The following is a 19,822-nucleotide window of genomic DNA, read 5'->3' as shown; positions in this document are numbered from 1 at the left end:
ATGGAGATCAACATCCGACACTGCGGAGACACCATCACGTGTTTCTCAACGTAGTGATTCTAGAGCACTGCCCCCATCCCTTATGGGAAATATGTAAAACATGCAAAACAGAAGCCGCGGAGACACCATCACGTGTTTCTCAACGCAAGCAATGACCAGCCAGGTCTTTGCCCGGGAAGGAACAACCACGGGAAGGGCAGTCTCCAATGAAGGAAACCACCTATGCCAAAACATGGTATCCATCCACATACAGCTGTTTCGGGGTATTGCCCCTCATCAGTGTGGAGTAGGAAACTGGCTGGTAGGAGCAATGCCTAGTAAAAAGACTATGAAAAGGAGGATGAATGAACTCATGGAGATCAACATCCGACACTGCGGAGACACCATCACGTGTTTCTCAACACAGTGATTCTAGAGCACTGCCCCCATCCCTTATGGGAAATATGTAAAACATGCAAAACAGAAGTCGCGGAGACACCATCACGTGTTTCTCAACGCAAGCAATGACCAGCCAGGTCTTTGCCCGGGAAGGAACAACCACGGGAAGGGCAGTCTCCAATGAAGGAAACCACCTATGCCAAAACCTGGCTGGTCATTGCTTGCGTTGAGAAACACGTGATGGTGTTTCCGCGGCTTCTGTTTCACAGAAGTTTAAAACTTTATTACAAAAATACAAAATAAATGACACTAAAATAAGTATTGCATCATACCCAAAGGAATGAACACCCTGGGCAGATGCCTATCCCTACACTGGCCTGTGTGTCCCTTCCTGGCAGCAGAGGTTGGAGCCCTAGGACCTGCACAGTTGGCCCCCCCACTCCACGACGGCTCTCCCTGCTAACCCTATAGGGCCCTATAGTGGCAGGGATGTGCTAAAGAGTTGAAACACTAGGTGAGAAAGAATAAGATGGTTAAAATAAAATCTTGGCTTATCTTCAAGGATACTGCTCTGCTAGATTAGACTATCAAATTTTGATCGATTATTCTTTCTTTGTCCATATTCTAAATGAATCCTCTTTTTCTTAGTACCTATATTACTGAAGATCTGATATATCTGATATCCTACTCAGGGACTAAGATATTGTTCAGTGAAGTTCTCCAGCAGTGTAAAGTTTATGGGGACAAACATAACCAGATATAACTTAGCCAATCCAAGTCTCTCACCAAGCATGTGACACACAGGTCACTGATAGATTTACCAATACACAGCAAACCCCTATACCTGTAAAAAATTCACCTGAGCCGTATATAATAGTCAGAAAGTGAAAGCAAATGTCCATAACAATCTATAGTATATAGATATAAATATATGATTTGCATGAACTCACACAATTTACAACACACAAGGGTTAGGTAACCCAATCATAAAAAATGAAAAATAGAAGGGGTTGTTCATGACCCCAAATTGGTATAGTTTGACTGTGTTCATACAGTTCACACCACAAAAGAAGAATTGATTTTTAAAACAGAGCAGCATTAATTCTACCGGTGGACTCTAGATATAAAGGCCCCATTTGTATGTGATCATACGGTTCATGGCACAAACCAATTCAGTGGCCCAACCTTAGCTCCAAAAGTTTATCTGAAAACATACAGCTTATTACATAATCAAATCGGTACTAAAATAAGCAACAAAACAAAAATAACTCCAAAAACAAACTCAACGCGTTTCCCCGCTTCCGAGGTTCATCAGGAGTAATAAGATGAAATGGAGTACTTAGCTTTTGTGTGTAATGATAAGAGATGCAGTTCGATAGCCTGGGACAGTCCCCTCTAATGGTTATGTGGCGCCCCTGAGGGTTCAGTCGCCACAGAGGTACTGCACCTCCTCCTTGGGTGTGGTACCCCATCATCCAGGTAAGGTGGAGACACCTGACCACGCTCCAACACCTGCATCCCACACAACATAGTAGTGTAGCAAAGCACCCTTTGGTGGCTCCCTGCTTGGAACACGAAGCGTGCTGGGAGGCAGGTGGAGTTTAGTCTGCACTCAAAAGAGCGGGAAGAGTTTAGGGTTTAGTCAGTCTGAGAAAGAAGATCCCCTGAGAGGGATGGATGAAGGAAGTGCTGCAGCCGACCTCAGTGATCTGGGTCCGCTGGCACAGGGAAGAGACATTAGGACGAAAGCCTGATTCTCCATATGAAAGAAAGGATTTGTACGGAACGTAAGGAGAACTAAAGATTAGGGTTGGATTAGAACCCTTCCCAAGTTCACAGCGCAAGGCCGGGGTCCGGTCCCCGAGGTTGTATGGATGCTAATGGTCCTTCAGCAGACACCGGAGGAATAGAAGTAGTCACCACTTTATTCCCACACAAGACTTGGGGGCACAACAGCAACGATAGTGAGCCGGGACTTAGTAGCAAGGAGTCCCCGAAGCAGGTTACTGCTGTATCCCGTACAAGTAGAGTTCATAAGAACATCGGACACGAGGAACCCCAGTGTAACTCAGTGCTGGAGTACTTCATTTTAAAGGCGCTATAAGAGGAGACGTTTAGAAAAGGCACATGTTGGTGGAGTGTTGGAAGGGAGTACTTCATCTTGCCTGGAGGTTGACTGAGCTCCTGCCCCGGAGGACACGGCACGGATGCGGGCACCTGTACCACAACAGACTAAGTAAAGCTTTGGAACTGCATGCCCTGGTGTCCTCCACTTATTCCTACGCCAACCTGCTCAGCACCACTACATCCCCTGCGCCTGACACTACACCATCTACGTGTCACTTCACCTACACTGCCCTGGGACTACAGCCCTGCATGTGGAGGGCTATAACATCTGTCAGGAACACCGCACTACACTCGCTCACTGAGCCAGTGCGTGTGTCCTGAGTACAGAAACAGTGCTAAAAGATACCTGTGGAGCAGGGCAGCAGAGGTGACAATGCGTGCTTCAAACTATCGGTGTCAGGATCCTGTCAGCGCCGGAAAGTAAAGATGCACAGGACCTGAGGACACTGAAGTTAGCAAGCTGGCACAGGACCTATGGCCATGTGACTGCAAGGGGGAGGGGCTTAGCGTCCTGCTTTCAGAGATGACAGGACACCATACAACAACTCAGAGTCAGGCAAAATGGAGGTCACACACAGTACGGGCAAACGAGGCACAGGAGGGACAAACAGATGGGTGGTCAGACAAAGCCAAAGGTCATACACAAGAGGGCGACGTGGTACCAAGGGGACGAGCAGAGAGAAGTCGGGTCACAAGCAGAGAGTCATACACGAGAGGTAGCGCAGTACAAGAGGGACAGGCAGAACTCGTAACAGGGACAGAACCGGATCAAAACCAAGCAAGCAAGATATCAGGCACAAGGCACACGTACGCACAAGGTCAACTAACTCAGCCAAGGTTAGGAGTATAACTGACACCGGACCTAGGTCCAGTGAGCATTAAATAGCCGCCCTCTGCCAGAGAGAGGCAGAACAATTAACCCCCAGTCTGATCAGGACGGGTCAAAGCGAAGCCCCGTCCTGGATCATGACAACATCACTGCTGCACCCCACCATCTGTCCCAGAGGATCTGTCTGCAGCGTCCGCTTAACATCTTCATTGCCAAATACCACAGGTGGTGTCACGAATGACTTACAAACCTTCATCACCATAAGCACACTGAAACAACCCCTTTGACAATGGAGCCCCAGGGCCACGGATCGGGTCACCGCTGCCCTGACAACTCCCGTTGAGAAGATCAAACGGCCCGGTACCGAGTACCTCACTGCCCTGGCGTGTGAGGGCGCTCCAGTATGATGCCTAAAGCTTGTGATCACTGACCGCCATTTTATAAAGTGCCGAGAATGAATCAGCTGGTATGGCCTGTGTCTCGGCCCATTAATTTACATGCACATCAGATGATTGTTCGCTGTGTTTTGCTTTCGGTTTTGGGAGGGCAACAAGGTGTGTATAACTTAAACTGGAATTATATCAGCCGTCTTACCGTGCGTTGATACTGTCAATGGGAGGTGTAGGGCCCTGGAAGCACTACTGCGCATGAGCTAATTATCAGCATCATGCCGCTTTACAGTGCGCAGGACCGGAATTGCATCCTCCCTATGCCCATACCCATCTCATATGAAGACTCACTCAATGAACTGCGCATGTCCGGTACACTCTGCATAGCGCTATCCTAACAACGGAGGTGCGTATGTCCGGCCATCCAACCATCCATACCCATGGCCAAAATAGGTTTCAAATAGTGAACTGCGCATGCCTGCCATCTCTATATCGCATGTATGCCATACACACATAGTAATCTGATAGGCCACAGCAAAGTCATACAAGTATCCCATTGGTGCCCAGGGAAAACCAATATTTATCTCCTGGGCATATGATCTATATGGATATATTAAATCGGAATATAGAAATAATACGCCCCGTATTCAATAGCGATACTTTTGGCATCCCATTTATTCTAGTATAACAAGTGATATTTTACACAAAGATTGAACCATCATAGGCTTAGTACTATAGTGGGGCTACCTTACAATGGGACAATTTGACTAAATAGATGACTCTCGTTTACAAGATATAGTCATTCATATAGCATATGAAATCTCAAAGCAGACCAGATCACACATTGTGCTCCAAAATAACAAAAATTCTTTCCAGCACGATATCTGCGGAAACAATAGATATAATATACCCATAGTAAGTGCAGATATAGCCATGATGGCCACTTCAGGCCGATGATCATGGGGCGGAGGGCAAATAACTTAAAGTCCAATAGGGTAAGGAAGCATTGGAGGCAAAAGATATATATCAAGTCATGCCTTTAAAGGAAACAGTTGAATTGCATTTGTTCATTAAGACCCTTTGGAGACACCGTCTCCAACCTATGGATCCACCTTAATTTCTTTTGTAGGATTTTCTTATTCCAGTCACCACGTCGTATTGATGGAGTGATCACTTCAATGACACAAAAAGAAAATGAGTCCAGATTACCCTGATGTACCTCTCTGATGTGCCTGGAAATTGGGGTGTCCCTGGCATGACGTATGTCACCCACATGATCACCGATCCGTCTCCTTAGTTCTCTGTTCGTTTTGCCCACATAATTAAGTGGGCATGAGCATTTAAATAAATAGATCACCCCACTCGTCTTACAGTTGGCAAAATGTCTGTTCCGACAATCTCTGCCCGTGGATATGTAGGTAGGGTAACCGACATGGCGGTGGCCCGATTCTTGCCGCAAACAGACTTGAGACAGAGACAGAATCGTATCCAACATGTCTTCTTTATTAGCCATCGTCACGACGACCACAGCAACACACGACAGCAGTTCACACTCTCCGCACACAGGGTACCTTCACTTTCTCCTTACTTCCGTGTGACGACCCTCGCGGACCTTTCACTGCAGCCACCCTAGGCCTATCTACTGCAGCGCTTCACCAATCCGAGTCTGTCCACCTTGTGGTACCCCCAGGCTGTCTCTGCGGCTTCTGTCGTTTGGGCCACCCCCCCGTGACCGTCTCAGCTATTAGTCCCCTCCGGAGCTTCTTTCCTGTCTTTTCTCCTCAGCGGATCTCCTGTGCTCCTCTCGCTGACGGACCCTTCCAGAACCTTCTCTCCCTCTTTTATCCTTCTCGTTCTGGTAACCCCGCCCCCCATGACTTGCGAGTTTCTTTAGCCAATGGCTGCTGTTTAGTCCTATTCTCACAACTCTCCACTGCCCTCTTGTGGTCAAACTCCAATATTACACTCTTTCTGTTTATCTCCAGCTGTTTCCCATCTTTCACTATAACAGTCCACCTACAATACACTATACCTTTGCCCTCCTGCTGCAGACAGATCCGTATGTCAGTCCTCCTTCCCTACAGATACACTGCAGAAATCTTTCCCAACCTCAAATAAACCTACAGAAGGAACAGCCTCCACATCTAAAGGTTCCCACAGACCTATCTAACCAGGTGTTCTTTTTTGTTAATGGAGTATATAGGCTGTGCACTAATTGATCCCCAATGGATCTACCTCTTCTATAGGTAATGGCAGGCTTATCCGGTAAAAAGTCACAGATCTCGCTATCAGCTTTCAAGATTCCCCAATATTTGCTGATTATCCTACGTACTTCCCATGAACGTCTGTCGCAGTTACCAATAATACGTATAAATTTATCGTTCTCTTTTTGTTTGGGGTGTAAAAGATTACTCCTCGTGCATGACTCATGTATTCACATTTAATTACTATTTAAAGGGAATGTGTTAGCAGATTTTTACATGTAATCTGAGAGTAGCGTGATGTAGGGGATGATATCCTAATTCCAACAATGTGTCACTTGCTGGTCTGCATGAGTAATGTAGCTACCGATGGGGGCAGAAGGGGCCCTGCGCACTGATGGGGCCCACCCAGAGCTAGGCTATTGTTGCTGAACGCCGATACAGTTATTTTCTGCGACAGATCAGGGAGAATCGATCTCCCTGCTTTGCTACCCGGCCGCTATGAGACCCCTGAGCAGGTGGGGGGGCGGTGCCAGCAGTGGACTCCCTTCCCGCCCATCATTGCAGGTTCAACTGTATTGTCTGGATGCCGATACAGCTGACCGCATTGATGAGAGAGGGAGAGTTACACTCCCTCTCTCATCATCCCCCGGTCAGCGTCTGACGTCCCTGATTTAGACACTGACAGCGGGCGTGACGATGTTATTACTCAGCGTCTGCGGTCCAGAGATATGCGGGAGCTCAGAGCAGCGGAGGAACCAGGAGAAAGAGAGGTGAGTATTGGATTTATTTATTTTTTTATGGAGGTGCATTATACTATAGAGGCCTAAGGGGTGCATTATTTTAGAGTCTGCCTATGGGGGGCTGCATTATATTAGTCTGCCTCTGGTGGGCTGCATTCTATTAGAGTCTGCCTATGGGGGGGCTGCGTTATATTAGAAACTGCCTATGGGTGGGTGCAGGGCCGGCTTGAGGTTTTGGTGGGCCCCGAGCGAAAAAGTCTCAGTGGGCCCCTTTAACACATACCACGACTCTTGATGCACAGATACAGCAGAAAAATATAGGTATAGTACAATGACAAAGGTTTCACTTACTTCTTACATTACAGTAACATGAGTGTTATCTATTGTACATTCTATAATAGCTCAGAAGCCAGTGAATCCTCGCAGCGCACAGTGCATGCCCTGGGGGTGACTCAAAAGTTTTCATCTCAGACTGGACAGTATAGTCCTCCATACAGTATCATGAGCCCCATATATTGCTCCATACAGTATCATGAGCCCCATATATTGCTCCATACAGTATAATGAGCCCCATGTATTGCTCCATGCAGTATCATGATCCCCATATATTGTTCCATACGGTATCATGAGCCCCATATGTTGCTCCATACAAAACAATGGGCCCCATATAATGCTCCATGCAGAATAATGGGCTCCATATAATACTCCATAAAGAATGATGGGCACCATATAATGCTTCATAGAGAATGGGCTCCATACATAAAAAAATAAATAATCAAATACTTACCTCTCATTCTTCGCTAGCTGCAGCGTCGGTCTCCTCAGCTCCGGTGTCCTCAGCCTCTTCTGTCTCTCTGCACTGCCCAATGCAGTGGGCATGCTGTAGTGATGTCATTGCACCCTCAGATGTTGCAGAGATGTGACGCTGAAGAGACCGGACCCACAGCCAATGGGGAACGAGGAGAGGTAAGTATTTCAAACAGTATAAAGCACGGGGGGGCACAGTGCGTTCCGATGTCCACAACGGCGAGTGGACCGCCCCCTGCTTGCTTAGGACCCTGGCACTTGCCCAGGTGGTAACGCCGGCCCTGACTGCACTGGCTCTCCCAGGGTTTCCTGCAGTCAATCAGTTGCAGCTTTACTCTCCCTTTTTGTCGAATGTAGCTGACATTCAAGGAAAGCCAGAGAGCAGCAGCTCCGACCACTTCAGAATAAAAGCTTCTTCCGAAGGAAGGGAGAGTGACGCAGCCACTGATTGGCTCCAGTGCTTGCGGGACAGAAGGTCATGTGAGCGCCAGTTCAGCCATCGCTGGAACAGCACCAGCACCCGAGGAGAGTGCAGGCTGCTTTTTTTGTTAGTTTGTTTTTAAAAGGGGAATATGGCAATTGAAAAGAGGTTGTCCAAGTAGCGGCAGCTCCTCTAATCTCTTATGGGATTTCCAAGCACTGCTCTGAGATTTTTCCCGTAGCCCTATACAGAATGAATGGAGCACTCGACCTGCTGCTCCAATTTCTAATGTGGCTAAAAATCTCTGTTCTGCTGATCAGTGAGGGTCCAAATGCTCAAGTCATCACGTTTAGGAAGTAGAAAACGTACATTTGGGTCAGGAGACCCTCACTCGGCGGTCTTGACGTAGACTATATATAATACAAGGTACACACAAGGAATAATCCTGACTCACATACAAGGGTAACAAAAAAATATACATATCTTGGAGCAAGTCACAGGGCCCCGCCACCAGCCCAGAGGACCCTGCATAGACCCATCTAGAGATCTCTAGGGTGCTGTCCTGCCAGAGGTCAGTCTCTCCCCAGCCTGAGGCTGATAACAGAGAACAGCAGCATCACACTGCATATGGATCTACACGGTGCAGGCGTGACCTACATGTTTACTGCACAATCTGACATGCCAAGGCTGTGTGTGACCACGTACCTGCAGCAGACACAGCCGTGTCCTCATAGTGTGCGGCCATCCCCCTCTGTTGCTGCACATTACAGCCCCGGAGCCGGCAGTCCCCGCCCAGGCTCACCCTCCCGCCGAGCTAGGGGCCGTCCACGTCCAGTACACTCCAGTACACTCACACAGTACCTCTCCTTTCAGGGTCGCCGGTAATATGTCAGAACTTCCGGGATCGCAGGGTAATGCACAACCGGTTAACTGAAGAACCATAGAGGAAAAGGTGCTTGTAGACAAGCTCCGCGATGAGCGAGAGTGTGGAGCGTCTCTGGTGTAGCAGTGCATGCAAGGATACATCTACTCCGCCGCACACACTACATCTTCCAGGTGTGTGCGGCGAGGCGGATGGTCACTGCACGGTGCGGCGCACTGTATGCCAGACAGCGTGAATGGGCCCCCCGGTCTTGCCAGGGCCTCGGCACTTGCCCGGTTATGCCGGGTGCTGACGCTGGCCCTGGGTGGGTGCATTATATTACAGTCTGCCTATGGGTAGCTGTATTATATTACAGTCTGCCTATGGGGGCTGCATTATACTATAGTCTGCCTATGGGGTGGTTCCATTATACTATATAGGGTCTGCCTATGGAGCCTGCATTATACTATAGAGTCTGCCTATGGGGTCTGCATTATACTATAGTGTCTGAAAACACAAAAATTGAGCTTGGTTTGATTTGGTATATAGTACATGCAGCATACAAACGCATGTTCACATTGGCCATAAAGCATACAAAACCTACAAAAGACAAAATGAGAATAACCCTGCTGTAATTAAATAAAAAGCAAAAGTGCATTTAAGTAATACAGAGCTTTTAGTGATACTGTATTTGATCAAATACAGCATAAAAGCCGTCCCACCATCGACAAGGTGACTCTGTGGTCAGGGTGGTCCTACACTGTCTAATATTAAAAACCTTATCATGTGTTAAAATTGACGTCAGTGTGTGAATAAGACAAAAGGACAAGGTCCCAACCAGTGGACACCAGTCGGGGGAAGCCTTTAAATACAATTTCCAGCTCTGGAGAGGGAGGCCACACCCCAGCTTGCACAGAATACAAAGAAAAATAAAACACAAAAATTGAGCTTGGTTTGAGTTGGTATACATGCACCATATAAACGCATGTTCACATTGGCCATAAAGCATACAAAACCTACAAAAGACAAAATGAGAATAACCCTGCTGTAATTAAATAAATAAAAAGCAAAAGTGCATTTAAGTAATGCAGAGTTCTTAGTGATACTGTATTTCATCAAATATAGCATAAAAGCCGACTCTATAGAGTCTGCCTATGGGGGGGTTGCATTATACTATAGAGTCTGCCTATGGGGGGCGTCATTACTATATAGAGTCTCCCTATGAGGGGCTGCATTATACTTTAGTGTCTGCTTATGGGGAGTGCATTATACTATAGAGTTTGCCTATGAGGGGCTGCATTGTTCTATTGAGCCTGCCTGTGGGGGCTGCATTATTCTATAGAGTCTGCCTATGGTGGACTGCATTAGACTATAGAGTCTGCCTATGTGGGCTACATTATACAAGCTAGAGTTTGCCTATGGGGGGGCTGCATTATCCTATAGAGTCCGCCTATGGGGGCAGCATTATACCATATAGAGTCTGCCTATGGGGAGTGCATTATACTATATGGAGGCCTATGAGGAGTGCTTTATATTATATTGAGGACTATCTGGTGCATTATACTATATGGAGACTGTGAGGATCTCCCAAGGGTGAACCCACTGGACCACGGCAACGAACCTCCCCTGGGCGAGCGGGCCAGGTGGACCACCCCCTATACAGGGAGCATTAGGGATAGGCCCAGGGGAAACAATTACCACAACAGCTGGTACCCAGGGTAGACGGGGGAGACCAAACTGGTGGTAGGCAAGGCAGCCGGATTGAGCGGTGAGACCAGAATCAGGAAATGCGGAGATATGGGCAGGCACAGCGGGAACACAGGAACTTGAGCAGAACGAAGACATGGGGGCACGGCAGGAACACTGGAGCACCGGCAGGGCAAAGGCACAGGCTGGCACGGCAGGAACACGGGCAGGATGGAGACACAGGATGGCACGGCTGGAACACAGGAGCACAGACAGGACAGAGACACTGGATGGCACGGCAGGAGCACAGGCAGGGCAAAGGCACAGGCTGGCACGGCAGGAACACAGGCAGGATGGTAACACAGGATGGCACGGCTGGAACACAAACACAGACAGGATGGTGAAGGTAACACGGATGGGGGGTAATACGGGGCTGAAGGAAGCGGAGGAAGGAGCGGAGAACGCCAGCAAGTGTGGCGCCGGAATCACTAGGAATACAAGTGACGATCAGGCAGTGTCAATAGGGAGAGGCGGCCTGATAAGGGAGAGTGAGGAGGAGCTTCCGGGTCAGGGTCCACCTGATCATAGAGAGGACCGGGAGGAGCGGCCGGCTCACAAGGGAGGAAGTGCGCGTACGCGGCGAGGCCTGCAGTGAGCGCGCACCCGAGAGGAAGCAAGCGCCGCTGTCAGGGCAGGAGAACGGACGGGGACACTCCGGTAAGCCGCGGTCTGGTGAGTATGATGGGGCACGGGGGGCGGCGGTGCGAGCGTCGGCGTGACAGAGGCTATCTAGGGGGCCATCATACAGTGGAGATTACAGTGAGGGGGCCATCATGCCGTGTTGGAGTCATCAAACAGTTTGGGGGATACTAAGAGGTCAATATATACAGTGAGGAGGCATTATACTGTGTATCAGAGAGCATCTTACTGTGTATAGGGGAGCTGCGCAGGTGGGAGACTCGGGACATTATTAAATGTAAAGTGGGCACTTATTATAGAGGAACTCGGGCTACTGTGAATGTCAAAGGAGCACACAGGGAAGTAGACTCGTCGAGTGGCACGATTGACCCCATCGAAGAATGTCCCCAGATCGCCAATCGAGTCCTTAACCACGGAAGGCCTAAGAGGAGCGTATGGGATAGCGAGGGCAGTACAAAGAAGGCTATCTTCTCCCGATGCAGAGCTCTGACTTGTAACTCCACTTCTTCGGTGACCAGGGTAACGACCTCCCGCAGGGCAGCGCCGTCGACTGAAGCTAACTGCTGAGGAGACTCCAAGGATCTGACAGGTATCTGCAACTTTTTGACTGCCTCGAGCTGGATGACGTTCCCGGCGGCTCCAGAATCAATATAGGCCAGCTCAGAGACGCGGGTGGAACCAAGATTCAACAGGACAGAGAGGGTCAAGGGTAGAGAGGTATCGCTAACACCTAGAGAGGCCTCTCTTACCTGTCCTAGGCGGAGGCATTTCCCGGCCTCACCGGACATGAGAGCAGAAGATGGGAGGAACTGCCGCAGTAAAGACAGAGACCCTTGTCGAGTCTCTCCTGGCGGCGCTGCTCTGCCGGTCTGAGGCGATCTACCTGCATAGGTTCAGACGCCGGGGCAGCGGAGGTAGAGCCGAATCATGAGCCGGAGGGACTGCGTGTTGCTAGAGAAACGCGGGAGAGTCTTCTCTCCCTGGCAGACTCGCGGGAGCGCTCCTGGAAGCGCAAGTCAATGCGAGTCGCCAGGGAAATGAGATCCTCCAGGGACGTTGGTGTATCACGACCCGCCAGCTTGTCCTTGATATGAGCAGACAAACCCCGCCAAAATGCTCCCACCAAGGCCTCGTTGTTCCACCTGAGCTCAGAGGACAGGGTGCGAAACTGAATGGCATATCGGCCCACTGAAAGAGTACCCTGGCGGAGATTAAAAAGGGACTCGGTGGTAGAGGCCAGGCGTCCCGGTTCGTCAAAAACCTTGCGAAAGGTCTCTAGGAACGTGGAGAGTTGGGAAACCAATGGATTGTCTCTCTCCCAGAGGGGGTTTACCCAGGCCAACACTTCGCCCTCCAAGTGGGATATCATAAAGGCCACCTTGGCACGGGCAGTAGGGTATTGCTGAGGCAGCAATTCAAAGTGCAATTGGCACTGATTAAGGAACCCCCGGCACAATCTGGGGTCTCCACCATACCGCGGAGGCTTAGCTAAACGGGGCGGTGGATGTGGAACCAGAGCCTGAACAGGGGCAGCGGCGGCAGACTGGAGAGAGAGGAGTCAGTTATCCACCGAAGCCATATAATTTAAAATATGAGCCTGAGTATCGCGTTGCTGGGCGAGCTCCTGCTGGAGACTGGCCAGCTGGGACGCACTTCCGGGGTCAGAGGGCTGTAGTGCTGATAGCTGGGATTCCATGGTCTTTAGGAAGGCCATGATCCGGGACTGATTCTCCCGTAGGATCGCTAGTTCCTTTTGGGTGGTTGCTGAGGTACCAGCAGGGTCCATGGCCTGATCGTACTGTGAGGATCCCCCAAGGGTGAACCCACTGGACCACGGCAACGAACCTCCCCTGGGGAATCTTTTACCGCGGCAGCTGGTACCCAGGGCAGACGGGGGAGACCAAACTGGTGGTAGGCAAGGCAGCTGGATTGAGTGGTGAGACCAGAATCAGGAAATGCGGAGATACGGGCAGGCATGGCGGGAACACAGGAACTCGAGCAGGACGGAGACACGGTGGCACGGCAGGAACACAGGAGCACTGGCAGGGCAAAGGCACAAGCTGGCACGGCAGGAACATGGGCAGGATGGAGACACAGGATGGCACGGCTGGAACACAGGAGCACAGGCAGGACAGAGACACTGGATGGCACAGCAGGAACACAGGAGCACAGGCAGGGCAAAGGCACAGGCTGGCACAGCAGGAACACAGGGAGGATGGTAACACAGGATGGCACGGCTGGAACACATAAAAACAGACAGGATGGTGAAGGTAACACGGATGGGGGGTAATACGGGGATGAAGGAAGCGGAGGAAGGAGCGGAGAACGCCAGCAAGTGTGGGGCCGGAATCACTAGGAATGCAAGTGACGATCAGGCAGAGTCAATAGGGAGAGGCGGCCTGATAAGGGAGAGTGAGGAGGAGCATGCAGTATTGGAGTCATCAAACAGTTTGGGGGATACTAAGAGGTCAATATATACAGTGAGGAGGCATTATACTATGTATCGGAGAGCATCTTACTGTGTATAGGGGAGCTGCGCAGGTGGGAGACTCGGGACATAATTAAATGTAAAGTGGGCACTTATTATAGGGGAACTCAGGCTACTGTGAATGTCAAAAGAGCACACAGAGGGTATTATTACTTTCTGCGGTTCAAAATGTGGGCACTGTATTCTAGCGGACTTGCAACCCAGCATTACTATATTCCAGAGGGTTGCTTTAGAATTTAGAGGGCACAGAACCACACAGTAGGTGCAGTAATATAGTCAAGTACAGCAGCAGCAGCCCAGCATTGGGGTATCAGCAGAAAAAGGAGTTTGTGCAGGTTGGGGAAAGATGGTGACGGTGCTGAAAATATGAGAAGTGAAATGTGTCTTTGTTGTAATCTCTGCAGCCGAGTCCTGGCTGGAAGACATTGTCATGTCGGTGTGGGCCAGATGGAAAAGACGGGAAATGTGAACGATTCCATCAGAACATCAGCTGTAAGTCACTATATATAACTGTGCGGGAATCACTTACACGTTCCGTAGGACTTGTATTCACCACTGACGATATGGCGGTAATATCAATGTTCTTTATATAGAGATTATTTTCAGTAACATCGCAGTCATCTGCTGAGGTTCTCCTACATCCACTATTAGGGTCCATCACCCAATTGTAATCATGGTTACCTAGTTAGGGGCCCACTCAGAAGTTTTGCCCCCCCCCCCCCACCCGAACCAAAACCCTAGCTATGCCTCTGGATTGCATGCTGTCATTTTGATAGAATCCCTGTTTTCTCTGCTGCAAATCTAGCAGTGTGTGCTGAGCCCTGTATAACCCCATCAAACTCCCTGAATGGCAGCTTTCTGCGTACACTTTGCAGTGATAGCTGCTAATGAGTGGTGGGGCAGGGTTTCGCACACCAGTTGATTAGGAGACAGGAAACACCTAGTTCTGTAGTGATAATCTTCTGCTGATAAAATACTGATTTTATTGAAACAGTAACTCAAAACTCAGAAAGTGATACATCGCTGAAATCAGGCTCTCTGTGCATACATCATGCAGCTCTCAGATTACGGTACATCGCAAAAAAACACTGACAGATTTCTTTTTATAGTTTTGTAGGTAGGTGTAGGTACCCACTGTACATTACTTTGTATGAACAGTGGGTACGGAAAATATTCAGACCCCTTTAAATTTTACACTTTTTGTTTCATTGCAGCCATTTGGTAAATTCAAAAAAGTTCATTTTTTTCTCATTAATGTACACTCTGCACCCCATCTTGACTGAAAAAAACCCCAGAAATGTAGAAATGTTTGCAAATTTATTAAAAAAGAAAAACTGAAATATCACATGGTCATAAGTATTCAGACCCTGCTCATCACCTGCCCAATACAATCCCAACATTGAAACATGGTGGTGGCGGTGGTGGCATCATCATGCTATGGGGGTGTTTCTCAGCTGCAGGGACAGCACGACTGGTTTCAATTGAAGGAAACATGAATGTACGGAGATATCCTGGATGAAAACCTCTTCCAGAGTGCTCTGGACCTCAGACTTGGCCGAAGGTTCACCTTCCAACAAGACAATGACTCTAAGCACACAGCTAAAATAACAAAGGAGTTGCTTCAGAACAACTCTGTGACCATTCTTGCCTGGCCCGGCCAGAGCCCTGACCTAAACCCAATTGAGCATCTCTGGAGAGACCTGAAAATGGCTGTCCACCAACGTTCCCCATCCAAACAGAGGGAACTGGAGAGGATCTACAAGGAAGAATTGCAGAGGATCCCCAAATCCAGGTGTGAAAAACTTGTTGCATCATTCCCAAGAAGACTTATGTCTATACTAGCTCAAAAGGGTGCTTCTACGCAATACTGAGCAACGGGTCTGAATACTTATGACCATGTGATATTTCAGGTTTTTTTTTTTATAAATTTGCAAAAATTTCTACATTTCTGTTTTTTTTTCAGTCAAGATGGGGTGCAGAGTGTACATTAATGAGAAAAAAATGGCTGCAATGAAACGGAGTGAATAATTTAAAGGGGTCTGAATACTTTCCGTACCCACTGTACACCTGCTGCCGCTAAGAACAATGACAGCTGGAGCGGATGATAGGGGTATTCTTCACTTGCTGCCTGCACTATGATTAAATAAATTCATGAAGAACCCAGCCTGAGAACACCAGCCTCTAGCTGTGAGCTTTAGCAAGGCTGTTTATCAAAAATGGGGGGACCCCACACCGTTTTTTTAAGTGATTTATTTAAATAATTAAAAAAACAGAGTGGGGACCCCTCTATTCTTGATAACCAACCTTGCTGAAACTGACAGCTGAGGGTTGCAGCCCCCAGCTGTGAGTTTTGCCAGGCTGGTTATAGGAAATAGAGGGAACCCATGCTGGGTTTTTCATTCATTTATTTAGTTATAGCACAGGCAGCTGGTGAGGAATACCCCTATCATCCGCTCCTGCTGACACTGTTCTTAGCAGCAGCAGGTGTAGGTTGATGGGAGTAATACATATTTCAAAAACAGACCATCACATCCAAAACATAAACTAAGTGTAAACAGGTGATTAACCTTGAGTCACCAGCTCACATACATTCAAACAAAATAAGTAGCACACTGTAGAGCCATAGTATGCAAACATGAAATATGAAAAATGAATTGCATTAGAAATATGAAAAATTGAGAAAGCTTAGCACATAAATTGGCCAATTTACGTGTACCTGGAAGTCACGTTAAGGCGTTTCTCGTTTTCCAGGACCCTAATGCCAATCCTCGCTTAGACTAAAATCTTCATCTATGGGAACCTAATATGAATCCTCTCTTTAGACTGAAATCTCTTTGCCGCAGGCGTTTTTAATCACAGCAGGGACACTACCCCTCCACAGAGATATAGATATCAGAATGATAAGAACGTCTTCAGCACCTACCGCCAGGGAACAGCGCTTACTGTAGTGCTTCTTCCCCTGTGCCGATCAATGTGTGTTATGTGTATGCACGTGTGCGGGACGTTTTGCGGCCCGTGCTGGTGGTAAAAAACGGACATGTCAGTGTGTTTTTCCCACGGACACACAGTCCGTGGAAACACACTGACATGTGCACAGACACATTCGAATGGGTTCACGTGTGTCAGTGTCTCCGGTACGTGTGAAAACTGTCACCACACGTACAGGAGACACTGATGTGTGAAAGAGGCCTTATTGTAACAGAAGTGTTTGGCAGAACTGATCTGGATTTGCCAAGACCCACCAGCTCTGCTTGCCAAGGAGAGATCCAGTGATTGCCTTGTCCTGCAGGAACGTCAGGAATTTGGCAGATGCTTCTATTTGCGGCATAGCGCTGTGTAGCTGGCAAAAGAGAAGACAGAAGCCTTAATATACATACATTATACACTGCAACTAATTAATACAGGAACGCTGTTATTGCTGTAAACTTTAGCATTTTTTGATCAAAGATTGCAAAAGCCATCCAACCATGTCATGATGTACCTAAATATGAATAGTCCATAATCACTATATGTCTTACCTTTCCATGTGCCAAGCCAGGCCACATCTGTATAAACCACTTAAATCTTCTCTCTAGGGTCCTTGGTTGTGTCTGGTACCCTGGCACTGAACCTGCTCTTACTAGATTGCAGAAGTTTTAACCTTGTGCTGTATATTTACAGTGGCAGCGGGCCGAAACCCAGGACCAAGTGTTATAAAATGACAGTGCTTGGTCGCTATTGGGTTAATTAATTTATTGGTATCAAACTTTTATTCACAACATAATACAGATTGTCTGCACCACTCAAAGACCAGTACGACACCAGTGAAATAATCCTTTTAGGATTAGCAGATATACTGTAGTCCTTAGTATAATGTTAGGAGGCCTTGTGCACATATTGTTCTCTGAAAACTAAACTGTCTAGATTGTGGTGACATAAAAAATTGCAGGAAATTAACATAATTCGATAATGTGACAAGCACAGGACCGTTTCTTCTCTTTCTGAGCTCTGCACATTCTTCTGCACAAAATGTGTATGACTTCTAAGCATTGTGGTAATAAGGAACAGGACAAAATATGGAGAAGAAACCGCATTATTTCAGATGACACTTCTAGTGCTTGCCATCTTTTAATATATGATGCACAGATTTCTTAGTGGTAACATATACAGATTATTATGGATGTTTGCATGAAATTGGTGGTGAATCTGTTTTGGCATTGAAGATGTATCAGGGAATGAAGGCCATTTTAATTTTATGAGGTGCTTTGAAGTGGTTGTCTACTTCCAAAAATTACTTTTGGAAGGCTTTCAGCCTTGGTTCTTGTTTCGGCTTCTCCATGTGCATGACACTGGATAAGTGGTTCCTGTGTCAGCACATAATTACTGCTTTGTGTGAAGGGGGCTGTATACTACCTGCTAATTTCAGTAGCTAAGCCAGATCCTATGTCGAACTATGTACTGACCTTAAATTTCCTGTTATGAACACATGAACAAAAGTGAAAGTGCTGAAATCTGGACCAGGGATGATCGCTAATGAACCTGCCACCTTTTCTAACAATAGTAAGTAAACTATTTATAATTCTATTAGAAACTTATTTTTCCATACTTCTACTATGGGGATCTGCTACCTTGGATCTAATCCTTATAAACAGGGAGGAAATGGTTGAGGAGGTAAGAGTGGCTGGGACCCTAGGAGTTAGCGACCATGCTATTTTAGAATTTTGGATAACTAGAGGAGGAAGACCTGTGAAGACTCAGACTTCAAAGTTAGATTTCAGAAAGGCAGGCAGAATTTAACGGACTCAGAAAGAGAATCGGAGGGATCCAATGGCTGGATATCCTTAAGGACAAAAATGTCCAGGAAGGATGGGAAATCTTGAAAAATGAGATTCTCAAAGTACAATCGTTAACAATTCCAAAAAGAGGGAAGAATACAAAGCATTTAAGGAAACCAGGATGGATGAACACAGAACTTAAGCACATCCTAAAAAGGAAGAAAGAAATGTTTATCAAATGGAAAGAGGGAGGCATATTTAAAGAAGAATATAATGCTGTCTGCAAAACCTGCAGGGCACCAATCAGATTAGTAAAGCTCACAATGAATTAAGGCTTGCAAGAGATGTCAAAAGCAATAAGAAAGGATTTTGGGGAAATGTCAAAAGTTAAAGAAAAGTCAAAGATGCTATAGGATTTCTACAGTATGAAAATAATGAAATGGTAAGAAAGGTTGTTGAGAAGGCCGAACTTTTAAATTCCTATTTTGCATCTGTTTTCTCTCAGAAAGGAAAAGTAACATCAACTGATCTTCACTGTCCTATTAAAGGAATAGAAGAATCCAGGATATCTATAAACAGAAAGATAGTGAGGAAACATTTAGCAAACATAAATGAATTCAAGTCTCCAGGTCCAGATGATTTACACCCCAGAGTACTGAAGGAGATAGCAGAATAATTTTTTGAACCACTCTCCATAATCTTTGAAAATTCTTGGAGAACAGGAGAAGTCCCAGAAGACTGGAGAAGAGCAAATGTTGTTCCTAGCTTAAAAAAGGGGAAGAAGGTGGACTCAGGGAATTGTAGGCCGGTGAGTCTGACTTCTATACCATTAAAGATCTTTTTTTTTCTTTTTCTTTAAATTAGTTTATTAACCATGAAACAACATATACACATATGTATATAGCCAAGTAGTACATATGCACATGTCCAAACAACCATAAAGAAACAGCAACTTTGCATATTAGATTTTTGATACAACTTTTTGGTTTCATAAATAAAGCAAATTATTATTATTATTATTTATTGTTATAGCGCCATTTATTCCATGGCGCTTTACATGTAAGGAGGGGTATACATAATAAAAACAAGTACAATAATGTTAAACAATACAAGTCATAACTGGTACAGGAGGAGAGAGGACCCTGCCCGCGAAGGCTCACAATCTACAAGGGATGGGTGAGAATACAGTAGGCGAGGGTAGAGCTGGTCATGCAGCGGTTTGGTCGATCGGTGGTTACTGCAGGTTATAGGCTTCTCGGAAGAGGTGGGTCTTCAGGCTCTTTTTGAAGGTTTCGATGGTAGGTGAGAGTCTGATATGTTGTGGTAGAGAGTTCCAGAGTAGGGGTGATGCGTGAGAGAAATCTTGTATGCGATTGTGGGAAGAGGAGATAAGAGGGGAGTAGAGAAAGAGATCTTGTGAGGATCGGAGGTTGCGTGC

At 47.0% G+C, this 19,822-nt stretch overlaps 1 protein-coding gene and 1 long non-coding RNA gene across 12 annotated transcripts in view; one reads left to right on the top strand and one right to left on the bottom strand.

Annotated features, from left to right (window-relative positions):
• The window catches only part of LOC141086461 (uncharacterized), a 31,792-nt gene extending 22,883 nt beyond the window's left edge, over positions 1 to 8,909 (bottom strand). Inside the window, exon 1 of the long non-coding RNA XR_012231593.1 lies at positions 8,601 to 8,909. This is a non-coding gene — a long non-coding RNA (uncharacterized lncRNA). The remainder of the gene's footprint in view (positions 1 to 8,600) is intronic.
• The window catches only part of FBXO47 (F-box protein 47), a 293,552-nt gene that overhangs the window by 96,242 nt on the left and 177,488 nt on the right, over positions 1 to 19,822 (top strand). The window lies entirely within an intron of this gene.

The sequence above is a fragment of the Dendrobates tinctorius genome, unplaced genomic scaffold, assembly GCF_039654945.1.
Source record: "Dendrobates tinctorius isolate UK_male_01 unplaced genomic scaffold, ASM3965494v1 ptg000032l, whole genome shotgun sequence".
In the NCBI taxonomy this organism is placed as follows: domain Eukaryota; kingdom Metazoa; phylum Chordata; class Amphibia; order Anura; family Dendrobatidae; genus Dendrobates; species Dendrobates tinctorius.
The sequence above is the reverse complement of the archived record's forward strand: the minus strand, read 5'-3'. Positions and strand labels throughout refer to the sequence as shown.